The sequence below is a fragment of the Podarcis muralis genome, chromosome 10 (assembly GCF_964188315.1).
Source record: "Podarcis muralis chromosome 10, rPodMur119.hap1.1, whole genome shotgun sequence".
NCBI lineage: Eukaryota > Metazoa > Chordata > Lepidosauria > Squamata > Lacertidae > Podarcis > Podarcis muralis.
Genome location: NC_135664.1, coordinates 29,570,371 through 29,583,293, shown reverse-complemented (window position 1 = coordinate 29,583,293; position 12,923 = coordinate 29,570,371). Strand labels below are relative to the sequence as shown.

The following is a 12,923-nucleotide window of genomic DNA, read 5'->3' as shown; positions in this document are numbered from 1 at the left end:
AGAAGAAGAGTTTGGATTTGATATCCCGCTTTATCACTACCCGAAAGAGTCTCAAAGCGGCTAACATTCTCCTTTCCCTTCCTCCCTCACAACAAACACTCCGTGAGGTGAGTGGGGCTGAGAGACTTCAGAGAAGTGTGACTAGCCCAAGGTCACCCAGCAGCTGCATGTGGAGGAGCGGAGACACGAACCCGGTTCACCAGAGTACGAGTCTACTGCTCTTAACCACTACACCATACTGGCTCGTTGAAGAAAGAAGGCAATGTCAGACTTAGGACCAAGATCAAAAACCAGACCAAGGTTTTAGAACTAAAAGATTTGTTCCCAATTTCAAGCGGGATTCCTACTGATGTACAAAGCATTATGTGCTTATCAATTTCTTTAGACCTTTCACTGAGCTTCATGCCGTTTGATAATTCCAAATTCCACTAAACATTAGTGTTCAGATTTAGAAGTTGGTATCTTCTCCTCCTTTGGGTTCCTATGTGGTCTGGCAGAAAATCGTTGGACATAAACATTACTCTTTCTGCTTCAAAGATTTTTTGAAACGAGAACACGGCCATAGGTAACAATAAACTTGTTGGGGTGGGGGAGCTTTTAAAAATAATCACAATAATCCCAGAACAGAAACTTTGGACCACAATGTGCCCTCACCCCAAAGTTAATGTGAGGCATTTGAGTCTTGCATTGTTGACTGCCTGCCTGCCTGCCAGCACTTGACATTAAAAGAAGTTTCTAAGCAGCCGCTAAGGTCTTATGCAATTCATGTTGCTATAAACAGTCAGCTGAAATAAATTTAAAATCTACCATTGTGGAAAAGCAGATATTACTCTCTCGATCTGCCTAATGCTTTGTTGTGCATGTTTCTGTCCATCCAATTTGCATGGCACTTTATCACGAGGCAATAATTTCACGAGCAAAACTGTTAAGAGCTCCCTGCTGCAGAAAATCTCTGGAGTAGAAGTACTTTGTGGTCAAGCTTGCAATGACAGCAGCTGAGGACAATATGCAGTCCTCTAACACTTCTATCTCCCCAGCTCACAATCCTGATCTTCGTCCACTTTCCTGAATAAACCACGAAGACTTACTCTCAAGCAAGCATGCACGGGTTCAAACTGCATGCCTCACCATACAGCTCCATTCCTTTCTAACCAACAAGTTGGCAGAAAAACGGTCTTCAGCACTCCGAATTCAATGAAATCAAGCACTTTTTTGAGTACTAAAGCAAGACTTTTTTGACTGCATCTCCACTTATGTGCAGAGCTGTTTACAGCCGTGGCACGAAGGTGAACTTCTAACTGCACCTGCAGGGCACGAGATCAGGCTGATGGTTTAGGGAATATTAAGGAGCTTTCTGAGCACACCTGGGCTTTGCACCTGGGTTTGCTCAGGAAGCAGAGCTCATAGTTATTCCCGACAAGTTCACTGTCATCCCTACCTAATGCACACATATTACATCTCGTATGTATTTTCGAACCTTATCGTCATCGGTAACCCTTGCTTCTGTACTATACGAGAAATTGCAGTTGCATACTGAATTGTAACTGGAAGTCTGGCACATACGGATGAGTGTTGCTTGCTTTGTTGTGTAGAAACTTACTTTGAGATACAAGAAGGCCATCGTGCAGTTTGTCTGCTCTTTGTGGGATGTAGCAGCTGCTCCCAAGAAGACAGCCAAGCAGTAAATCTATTTGACCAACCACCCTGTACACCATTGCACACACCACTGCCTCGCTGCTTGGCCTCACGCTTCTATTGAGAAAACACACTGCACCACTGAGTTTGATGTGTGAGCGCCATCCCCTTTGCTATCCCAGCTGTTCTTGAATGATAGCATGAAAGAGCTTTGCCTCCTGAGTGTCAACACTCTGACCTTACATGCTCCAAGTAACATACAGGCTTCTTCAAGTGCCAAACAAGCCTCCTATGCTAAGACTCCCTTTTAGCAGGCTCTGTTGCTTCGTTAAGCCACAGCAGTTACCTCCACTTCAGACTGCACCAGAAAATTCAGGGATAGGGACATACATTTTATTTCTGTAGCATCAGAACCACATAGTTTCTTTCGCCAGTCCTCCTCTGACTAACCACTAGGGATGGAGAAGTTCAATTTTGTTTGCATTTTAACAAAAAACTACTTATTCCACATCTCTCAAACCAATGTGCAAACCAAATCCCAGCTATGCTTTGAAATTCGTACTCTGAAATTTGCGATGTAGTTCTCCAGCCAAACACTTGTGCACAAAAATAAATATATTAGGATGGAAAGCACAAGGGAATGCATGTACAGTGGTAGCTCGGGTTAAGAACTTAATTCGTTCTGGAGGTCAGTTCTTAACCCGAAACTGTTCTTAACCTGAGGTACCACTTTAGCTAATGGGGCTTCCTGCTGCTGCCGCGCCGCTGCCGCAAGATTTCTGTTCTCATCCTGAAGCAAAGTTCTTAACCCGAGGTACTATTTCTGGGTTAACAGAGTCTGTAACCTGAAGCGTCTGTAATCCAAGGCACCACTGTATTAGTGAAAATAACCATTTGAAATGCATTGCATTAACAGAAATTATTTGCAAAAATGGGCATATTAGTCAAAGCTGCAGACAAAAAATGTGTTTATAAGGAGAAATTCAAACTGAAATGCAAACAAAAACTCATGATTTTTTTAAAAAGCAAATTACCATGGAATTCTGGATAACGGAATAGTTGTGGGGTGGAGACTGAAAAAGTTAGAGAACTGAAATTGACAGATTCATTCATTTCCGCTAAGCACACAATACTTTGTATCTCCTTACACTAAAACAAAAGAGAAGATTAAGATCGGGGGAAATCAAAACACAGCTGCACAACGAAGTAAAATGTAGTTTTTCCATTAGCACAAAGTTGTTCCATTAGCACAAGGACTTTGGGTTGCACAACAGAACTTCCCCTTTCTCTCCCCTCCCCCATTTTCCAAAATCTGTTCAGGGGGTTATCTGAACCCTCTGCACCAGATCTGAGGAGGGTAGAAGGGAACACAGGGACGGAAGAGGGGGTGAAGTTCTGCTGTGCAACCCATTGTGCTAGCAGAACTACTTTGTTTGATACCACCCATAGAATTCAGGTCAGAACCATAGCTTCTGATGAGGCAGATATATTTCTAGAGCAAGCCCAGGAACTCCTTTAGTGTAGTTCCTTTTACCTAACAAAAATATATGGGAGGTGGACATAAAGCAGTGCAGGGGGGGGCTCCACATGCCATAGGGCAGGCTCCACATGCCATAGGGCAGTAAACTGTCACTCCCTCTGTACACTGGAGGCCTTCTAGCTGTTGGAATGAAGTCTACGATAGCCCTATCTGTGCTTATCGATTTTGAATTGCTAAAGCCACTCTAGACGACGTAATTTGCCAGCTATAATGCTGTATTCCCCTCTCTGCCTAATCTTGGAATGGAATGTTCTGGTTTGCCTTCAAATACACATACATTTCTTATCTTCTTCTTTCTTATCCCTTCGCTAAATATTTAGTAAGACTCCTCACCACCAATTCTCACTTTTGACTTAGGAAAGGAGCCATCACTGGGGACACTAATGATTTCTTTGTCTTTGACATGCATTCCTCTTCCTCTGGAAAATGAGAAGAGGAAAGGGGCAGAGTGGAAAGATGAACGTAACATAAGGAGATGGTGGGGGAGATGCAAGACAGACAAGAGGATGGGATAAGCAATGGCCCCCTCAATAGCTGCAAATGCTCATTTCAAAGTCTACACTCAGGTATAGTTTGCCTAGCTGCTTAACCCAACATAAGCCTGCTATGGCCTACTATAAAATAGGATGAGCTTCACAGGAAAGCCCCTATGATACAAAGCTTATCTTTCAGGAACAGAGATAATCAAGTCAGGAGAAGGAAAAGACAACACCGTACAATTGCCGTTGCAGAACAATAAAGCAATGGTGAGAGGACTGGCAAGAGCCTCACAAACAGAAGCACAAATGTTACTTTTCAAAATGTTGATTCTGAGCTAGAATACTTGCTCTCATGTACACACAATAGCCATTTGTGGCACACTGAGAGTCTAAAGCGAAAAGGAAGAACTGTTTCCCTTCCATATATAAACGCTTTTCTATATGATCCCCTGGAAGTGATTCTTACTTGCCTCAATGGTTGGCCAAGTAGCCTTCTATTATAAGCAGTTTATCTCATCTCATTACAGTCTCCTACAATTCCACTGATATTACATATTTGATTTCTTCCTCCTGGGGTGTGCTGTGTCCACCAGTACATGCTTGTGCATGTAAATGGGAGTCTTAAAAAGGGATATTAAAACATAATCACTCAGAGGTAAATATCACTGACTTCAATGGAATTTACTTTCACATACATGCTGTTAGGACTGAAATCCTAGTGTCCAAAACACACACATGGCTATGCTTTATCAATATCACGCACCAGCTATTCTCTACGATTTACAAAATTTGCCACATTTGAAACTGCACCCAAAACTAAGAGCTAAAATTTGACTGGATCAATGCTGCTCAACACGGCACGTACCTTCTCGTTCAGTTCCGGAATGAGAACTTGCAGGAACACATGCAAACATAATGGAACAGGTAAAATGTGAGAATGTCCACCCCCACCCCATTCTTACTTTAACCTTCCGTTAGTACCTTAGGCAACTGTCAGCATTTGGCTTCTTGCTAAAGCTTCGTTTCTTGTGAGCTTACAACTGTAGCCTGCGAGTTTTCAAACTGTTGGGCAGGGAGCCCAAGTGCACTTGCATAAGAGTTTAGGTGCAGCCTTTGGCGACAACCCAAAAGGTCTTTTGCTTGAGAGAACTATATCATTTTAGACTCCTGGTTATTTCCCTGGGACTGTTGCGTCCCAGGACACAACATGGATTAGAAAAAAAGATTGTACATGAATAGTGCAGCACTGGCACTGAAAACTCAGATACTCTCTCTCTTTTTTTTTTTTTAAGGGCAAGGTAGACGGCAATTCGCTAACAGAAAAGGTTTGTCATTTATGGACATGGTGACTTATGTATGTAGGTGTGGGGTTTTTGTGTCTTTTTAAAATGATTTTTTTAAAAAAATGTATAAAGAAGTAAAGTTACTGCTTAAGATTCATCTAACACAAATAGCATGCTAAATAACCAATTTGTACAGTGGTACCTCGGGTTAAGTACTTAATTCGTTCCAGAGGTCCGTACTTAACCTGAAACTGTTCTTAACCTGAAGCACCACTTTAGTTAATGGGGCCTCCTGCTGCTGCTGCTGCTGTGCTGCCGGAGCATGATTTCTGTTCTCATCCTGAAGCAAAGTTCTTAACCTGAAGCACTATTTCTGGGTTAGTGGAGTCTGTAACCTGAAGCGTATGTAACCCGAGGTACCACTGTATATTAATCACTGTGAAGCAAAAATCTGCAATGGCACATTCTTCTCCCCACATCTGAGTGCCTCTCTGCAAGTCTGTTTTGAAATGCAGGGCTCAGAAAACCACAGGAAACTCCAGGTGTGTGGACATCTATGCTGAACTCATGATGCTCTACATATTGTTGCACTGTAGTAGTAGCAGTAGCAGGGGGGCCAAAATTGCACTGGCTGTGGAGGCCACTGCATACATGGTTGTAGGACTACAGAACTTGACTCCCCACCTCACAACAAGCTTTTCTTGTCATTTTTTCTACTGAAATGCATGACAAATGTGACAAGTCTCATTTTAAGGGTGTTTTCTATTCATTACCTTTATCATATGAAGCCTTCATGGATCATTGGACCATCTAGCCTAGTATGAGCTACTTTGTCTGGTGACAAGGGTCACAGCCAGAATTCTTTCACAAGTTTGCCAAATGGAGTTATTTAACAAGAGATGCCCTTGATTGTTAACTTGAGGGCTGCCATTCTTCTGTGTGAAACAAAATAACTGCAACAAATTCAGATTTTTCTTTTAGAAGATCAGCCGACCTTTACCAAACAAAAAAGCCTAGATCACCTGTGTCTCTCCAATGTTGATTATATCTTCCTTTTGTATTTTGCTATGCATGGTTAAGGTGCACTGTATGGTTTTATTTCTGATAAAGTTCAATGGATGTCAGGACCATTCAGCCCTTGAGGGCACCATCTTGACCTGTGGTGCCCAAGGAATCAGGTGAGATTCATCAGCAGGTTTCACTAGTGGGTCTGCTACAGGCAGGGCCAGACCTACTATTAGACAGTGTGATGAAGCTGCCTCGGGAGGCAAATGCTGGGATGCTGCAGCAAGATGTTAAGAGGAAAGAGCTCCATGTGATCTGCCTTGTGCCCCTAAGCTAGCCTGTTGCCTCAGGTTCAGCAAAGGATGCCGTCCATCACCAGTGCTGAAGATGCAACCGCCAATCTGGCTCACCTTGGTACTAAGAATGGGAATGACTTCTTGTCCTCTGCCTCAGGCAGCAAGATGACTTGGGACTCTTCTGACTACAAGGATGGGGAACCTATGGCCCTGCAGATGTCACTGGACTCCAGCTCCCATCATCCCCAGCCAGTCTGACCAATGGCCAGGAATGATGGAGACTGGAGTCTAATGGCATCTTAAGGGTCACAGGTTCCCCACCACTGATGCACCGCTTATTGGCCATGGGTCCTGATGTAAAACAATGAAATTCAGATGGATTTGAGAAAACATTTTCTGTTCTAAATACCACTTCTATGTTGCTGTTTCTTTAAAGCCTCAGAAACCACTCTGCTTAAAGAAATGATTTCCTTATCAACAGCTCTTATATTAAGGTTGTGTGGTTTAAGTTTGAGGAAAGGAAAAAGTGAAGTTGAAATGGAACTGGCTAAACTGGTTTGGTTAAATATTTCTATATTCAGGGCAAGATTGACCACTCCCCCACCCACCCAGTTCAGCCCAACTACTATATGATGCAATGCTTGTTTTTCATACTTTTGGAACAAAGCACTTCATGCACCTAGAAGTAGGCTCTAGTACTGGAAAGCTCAAGTAACAAGAAATGTATCACGTTTTTAAGGTGTCCTTAGACTCTTATTGGAGTCGACTCCTAAGGCCACCACTATTCGGTGCCTCACACAGAAGTCCCAGCAGCAAAGCCACTATACTGACGGTCCGCTATAAGCCAACGACCTTGCAAATGAAATGAATTGAGGATCACACGTCCATGACAAAACCCACCATCCTACGTTAGATTCCTCCTTTACTGCCTGATCTATTTACTCAGAAGGAAGCCCCCTCCAGATCCTTGGAGCCGATTCCCCCCCCCCCCCGCAAAAAAAACAAACGTGCACACGATTTCTTTGGACAGCTCCGGAGCTCTGCAGGCGGCGCGAAACGGAAACTGCCCGGCAAGGTCAAGCTGCCCTGCGGAGGCGCCAGCAATGAATGAGGAGGCTGCATCCGCGAGGAGCCTGGCGTGCCCTTCTCCGGCGTGCGGGCCGACGACGGTGCCAGCGGCTGCTGCGCCGCGCTCCACGTGGCCTGGCGCCCGCCAGAGCCAACCGGCTGCAGCTTGCCGGCCAAGCCCCCCTCTCTCGTGACGTCGGCGTCCCTCCCTTCGCCGACGGATCGAGTTCTCGCTTCCTTCATCCCCTCGCAAGCCTCGCTGGCCGCCGCGCGCCTCCCATTGGCCGCCGCCGAGGTGGGGCCTTGGAAACCAGGAGACGCGCTGCGCAAAGGCGCGCCTCTGACGCGCCGCCTCCCCGCCCAGCGCGAAGAGCATCATCCGGCTCCAGGCGCCTGACCCTTGGAGGATTTGACTACCAAGAAGCGGGGGGGGGGGGGGGGGAGGTAGAGAAAGAAAAGCCAGCCCCACGCAGACCTGCCTGCCCAGAAATACACCGCCTGATCCTATCCACCCCGAGTCCCCTCGCGGCGCGGAGGCGGAGGCAAGGGCCGCGCTCGGCAAGGAGCTCCAGAAGGAGACCCGCGCGCACACGCGAGCGATGCCTTAGCCACCTCCTCCTGCTGCGGCAGCGCAGACACAAAGGCGCACCAGCGACGTAGCGGCACGCGTTCTGTTTACCCACCCACAAACCCGCAGCTCTTGCAAGCCACGGTGCCCGGCCCAGGCAAGCAGCCTTCCTTCTCCACCGTGCCACCCACTCCCCCATTCAAAATGGCTCCTTTGGGGGGGGGGGGAGAGAGAGAAAGAAGAGCCCCTCTCCGAAAAGGGAGTGCGTTTCCCGCTAGCTAAAGAACTATACTGGAACCGGGGAGCAACGTGATGGGGGGGGAGGAGAGGGGGGGATCGGTTGTGATCGGGCGCGCACACGCAACGTGGTGCAGGGGTGCCAACTTGAATAAAATGTCGGGGGCGCTCAGGTGAGCCCCAGGCCACATGACGAACGCAGCGCGCGCGCGCGCGCACCACGGCAATGCCCATCCACTTTGGGAGCGGCCCCTCCAATAAATTATGTTGGCTGCTATGTTTTAGGGGGGGCTTACGTGGGAGCGTGGGAGTGGCTCTAAGGGGTGTATGGTGGTTGGGATGGGCATCTGTCACTTGGGTCTACGTGGGTGAGTGGCATTGCGCTCTCTCTCCACGGGGTACATCTCTGGAGGTCACTGATCGGACGGGGGCAGCCAGGGAGGCGAGCTCCGATCGCGCTCCCCATCCATCCGTCCCTAAGGCCGGTGGTAGCCAAGCCCTTCTCATCCACGGGGGCGCGGGGGGTGGGACACCGTGTTCTGCTTGCAACTCCCCGCTGCTCCTTTGGCGGCGGCGGCCGTTCATAGTGTGGGTCTCCCGCCCACCCCGCACCCCTCGCGCCTGCTCTGCCCGCTTCCCCCGTGTGTGATGCATCATCCACAGTGTGAGCTCGGACTTGGGCGCCTCGCATCCCAAAGCCAACGCGATCGCGGCGGCGGCGGCGGCAGCAGCAGCAGCAGCAGACCAGGCGCTCTTCTCGTTGCTTAAGCGACACCATTCCGACACAGTTAGCAACACACTCGGGCGGCAGAAGCAGGGACATTCAAACACGAAGCGGCGGAGACAATGGGGCTGGAACAGACGGCGGCCCCCTTCTGCCTAGATGAAACCCGGCCGCCCTGCCCATCTATTTTGTTAATTAAAAAAAAAAGATGAACTGGATGGCTCCGTTTTACGTTACCTGGCTTGGTCTCCCTCTCTCTGTGTGTCTAGTTTGGGTGGGCTGGTCCTAATCTTCCAGCCGCCGCCGCCGCCGGTTCCTGCTCGCTGCCACTGGCTGAATGGGGCGATATTTATTTATTTCCCCATGACGTGGCCTGCAGAGGCCGCCGCCGCCTTTTGTGCGCCGCGGCCGCCTCGGGCTGGAGTCGCTGGGAGGCCGCGCGCGGAAGAAAGAGGAGGAGGAGGAGGCGCGCCGCCGTCCCTCTCCGCCACCTGCCCCTGCCTGCTTTTTGTTGCCGCTCCGAGGGGGATTGGTGTCAAGGGCAGCCGGGGAGGCTCGACCAGGAGCCGCTGCCACCGCCGCCGCCCTCGCCGAGTGGGGCGGAGGCTGCCGGGCGGCGGGGAGGCGCCTGCTGCCTGAGCCGCAACATCTCCAAGGCTCCCGGCGGCGGGAGAGGAGAAGAGGCGAGGACGCGGCAGGGAAGGCAGGGCCCGGCGGCACGCGAGCGGCCGAGCCATGAGCGCGCCTAAGGACGCTGAACTGCGCCCTGAAGGGTTTGGGGGTGTTGGGGGGGGGACACAAATTGCCCCATAACTAGATCAGGATCGTAGGGACGGGATGTGGGGGGCAACCATTTGGCCACGTCCTGGATCCTCGGCCACGCATCCCAGCAGGGGTGCTAACTTGAATAAAATACAGTGGTACCTCGGGTTGTCTTTGTCCAAGGAGTTTTCTTGGCAGGGATACTGGAGTGGTTTGCCGGTTCCTGCTCATGGTGGATCACGTTTGGTCAAAACTCTCCACTAGGACCTGTCCATCTTGGGTGGCCCTGCACGGCATAGCTCATAGCTTCTCTGAGTTATCCAAGCCCCTTCGCCACGGCAAGGCAGTGATCCATGAAGGGGCCACCTCATGAGAAGAGAAGACTCCCTGAAAAAGACCCTGATGTTGGGAAAGATGGAGGGCACAAGGAGAAGGGGACGAGATGGTTGGACAGTGTTCTCGAAGCTACCAGCATGAGTTTGACCAAACTGCGGGAAGCAGTGGAAGACAGGAGTGCCTGGCATGTTCTGGTCCATGGAGTCACAAAGAGTCGGACACAACTAAATGACTAAACAACAACCACCTCGGGTTACATACGCTTCAGGTTACAGACTCCGCTAACCCAGAAACAGTACCTCGGGTTAAGAACTTTGCTTCAGGATGAGAACAGAAATCACGCAGCGGGAGGCCCCATTAGCTAAAGTGGTGTCTCAGGTTAAGAACAGTTTCAAGTTAAGAACGGACCTCCAGAACGAATTAAGTTCTTAACCCGAGGTACCACTGTATTGGGGTGGGGCAGGGTTTGCAGGTAAGCCTTTGACTGGACTTAACCGTCCAGGGGTCCTTTACCTTTACCTTACCCCACACGGCAGGGCACACCCACCCACCATTTGAATGGCGGTGCCCATCAACTTGGAGGGATGCGTGGGCATAGCCAGGATTTATTCTATTTATTTATTTTATTGAATTTATATAGCGCCCTATACCCAGAGGTCTCAGGGTGGTTCACAGAAAAGATCACAATATATACAATTAAAATAAGAACAATAACACACACAAAAAGAGCCACATTCTAAAAGGGTATAGGAGGTCAATCAGGTCAACCAAAGGCCTGGTTAAAAAGGAACATTTTTGCCTGGCGCCTAAAGGTGTATAATGAAGGCGCCAGATGGATTTTCCTAGGGAGACCATTCCACAGATGGGGAGCCACTGCAGAAAAGGCCAATTCTTGTGTTGCCACCCTCTGCACCTCAAGCAGAGGCTTGACAACCATATGTCAGGAGTGCTCTGATGGTGTTTCCTGCTTGGCAGGGGGTTGGACTTGATGGCCCTTGTGGTCTATTCCAACTCTATGATTCTATGATTCTAGGTGCACGAAGGAGGGCCTCAGAAGATGTTCTCTGGGTCCGGGTAGCTTCACATGGGAAGAGGCAGTCCTTGAGGTATACCTTGATGTATTGTTAGGGAGCAGAACTGAATTATCTGCAGTGTGATTGGTTAGTTAGGTATTTTTTTTTATTTACTTGATTGGGGGTGGCAGCTGCCTCCCCTGCCCATGGGGGTCCAGCACTCAAACATTTTATGGGGGGCTACCTCAGCCCCTAGAAGTTGGCTCCTGTGCCTCCAAGTGGCATCAGGTTCAAATGCCCCATTGAATGAATGGGAGTGCCTGCCACCACCAGTACAAATTGTAGCAGCTCAGCAGCACCAATGAGGGATGTCCTCTTCTTTCCTCCCTGGAAAACCGCCTTTTTCTGGACACCCAAGTCAGGGAGAGTTGGTTCCATGGTGTTCCCTATGGAGAGATCTACGACAGCCACTTTGGCCTCCTTGCTCACTGGCACGGGAAGAGCATCCCACCTCATTCCCTACTACTCCAGCACAACAAATCTGTGTAAACACCCTGCAAGCGAAGCAGGATGAGTGCAGTCGTATAACTACCCCATAAATTAACCAGAACAAAAATCAATAAAGACCAGCAAATCAGGATGAATGCTAAATAAACAGGTGGTCTGGAGGAGCCCTCAGAGCAGTTCTCCCTGTTTTTCTCCTTTATTTTAAACCTATGTGAACTGGAATGTGCCTTCTGTTTGAAAATAGTTCTCTGCTTTCCGCTCACAGTGACACAGGGACACCTGTTAATAGCTGGGAATTCACATTACATGTTGTTGTTGATTTATTTGTTGTTGTTGTTGTTTAGTTGTGTCCGACTCTTTGTGACCCCATGGACCAGACCACGCCGGAAGAAGAAGAAGAAGAAGAAGAGGAGGAGGAGGAGGAGGAGGAGTAGTTTGGATTTGATATCCCGCCTTTCACTCCCCTTCAGGAGTCTCAAAGCGGCTAACATTCTCCTTTCCCTTCCTCCCCCACAACAAACACTCTGTGAGGTGAGTGGGGCTGAGAGACTTCAAAGAAGTGTGACTGGCCCAAGGTCACCCAGCAGCTGCATGTGGAGGAGCGGAGACGCGAACCCGGTTCCCCAGATTACGAGACTACCGCTCTTAACCACTACACCACACTGGCCAGGCACTCCTGATTTATTTATACCCCACCTTTTTCCCTTACAGGACTCTAAGCAGCTTACAGATAAAAACAAGAATCGCTTAAAAAAAGAAATAAAGAAATAAACCATTTAATAAACAATGAAACATTAATAGAATTGAAACTGCATACATATATAAAATCAGTTTGAAACATACACATAATTACAATCAGCACAGTTCCAGACCTTTCATTTAAAGCAGTCAATTCCCCCAAGCCTGTTGGAAGAAGATCTTCACCTGCTGGCAGGACTCCAGCTCCCAGCACCCTTAAAAACTACAGTTAATCTTTGGTGGGGTGCTATAAACATATGGTGTGTACACAGCCAGAGACCAGGCTGCAACCCTATGCACGCTTTCCCTGGGAGTAAGCCCCACTGAACAGGACAGAATGTGCTTCCGAGTGAACGTGTGTAGGATTGTGCTGCCAGTGACATGGATCCTAAGTTTGTTTACTCACAAGGAATTCAATGGGACTTTTGAAAAAGCATGTGCATGATGAAAACCTTCTTGCATTCTGGAGATTACATTTCTGAAAGGTAAACCATACTTGCGAGAATCCACCTAGTAAGACCTATCGATTTTTCTTATGGTCTAAAAGAGACAATTATTTGATGCAGACCTTCAAGCAAGATGGTATTGCAGGTATATCAGTTTGGTGCTGGCACCTGACAACTCTGGGATTTGTTTCATACCTGCTATTCCATGTGGCTGATCAGGGTATTAATAGGTCAGCACAGGTAGCCCAGTCTAAATAGGACTGGCCAGGCAACGTGCAAAACTACA

The 12,923-nt window shown here is 48.4% G+C and overlaps 1 protein-coding gene across 3 annotated transcripts in view; it reads right to left on the bottom strand.

The window, feature by feature from the left end:
- Window positions 1-9,436, bottom strand: part of SLC16A7 (solute carrier family 16 member 7) — a 112,436-nt gene extending 103,000 nt beyond the window's left edge. The window contains exon 1 of one of the 3 annotated variants that reach the window (XM_028745626.2): window positions 9,073-9,436. The gene's annotated coding sequence lies outside the window, so the exon portion shown is untranslated. Of the gene's footprint in view, window positions 1-4,519; window positions 4,791-9,072 lie in introns of those variants that run through there. The other 2 variants (XM_077934677.1, XM_077934675.1) reach the window with 2 other exon arrangements.
- Between the last annotated feature and the right edge of the window lie 3,487 nt (window positions 9,437-12,923).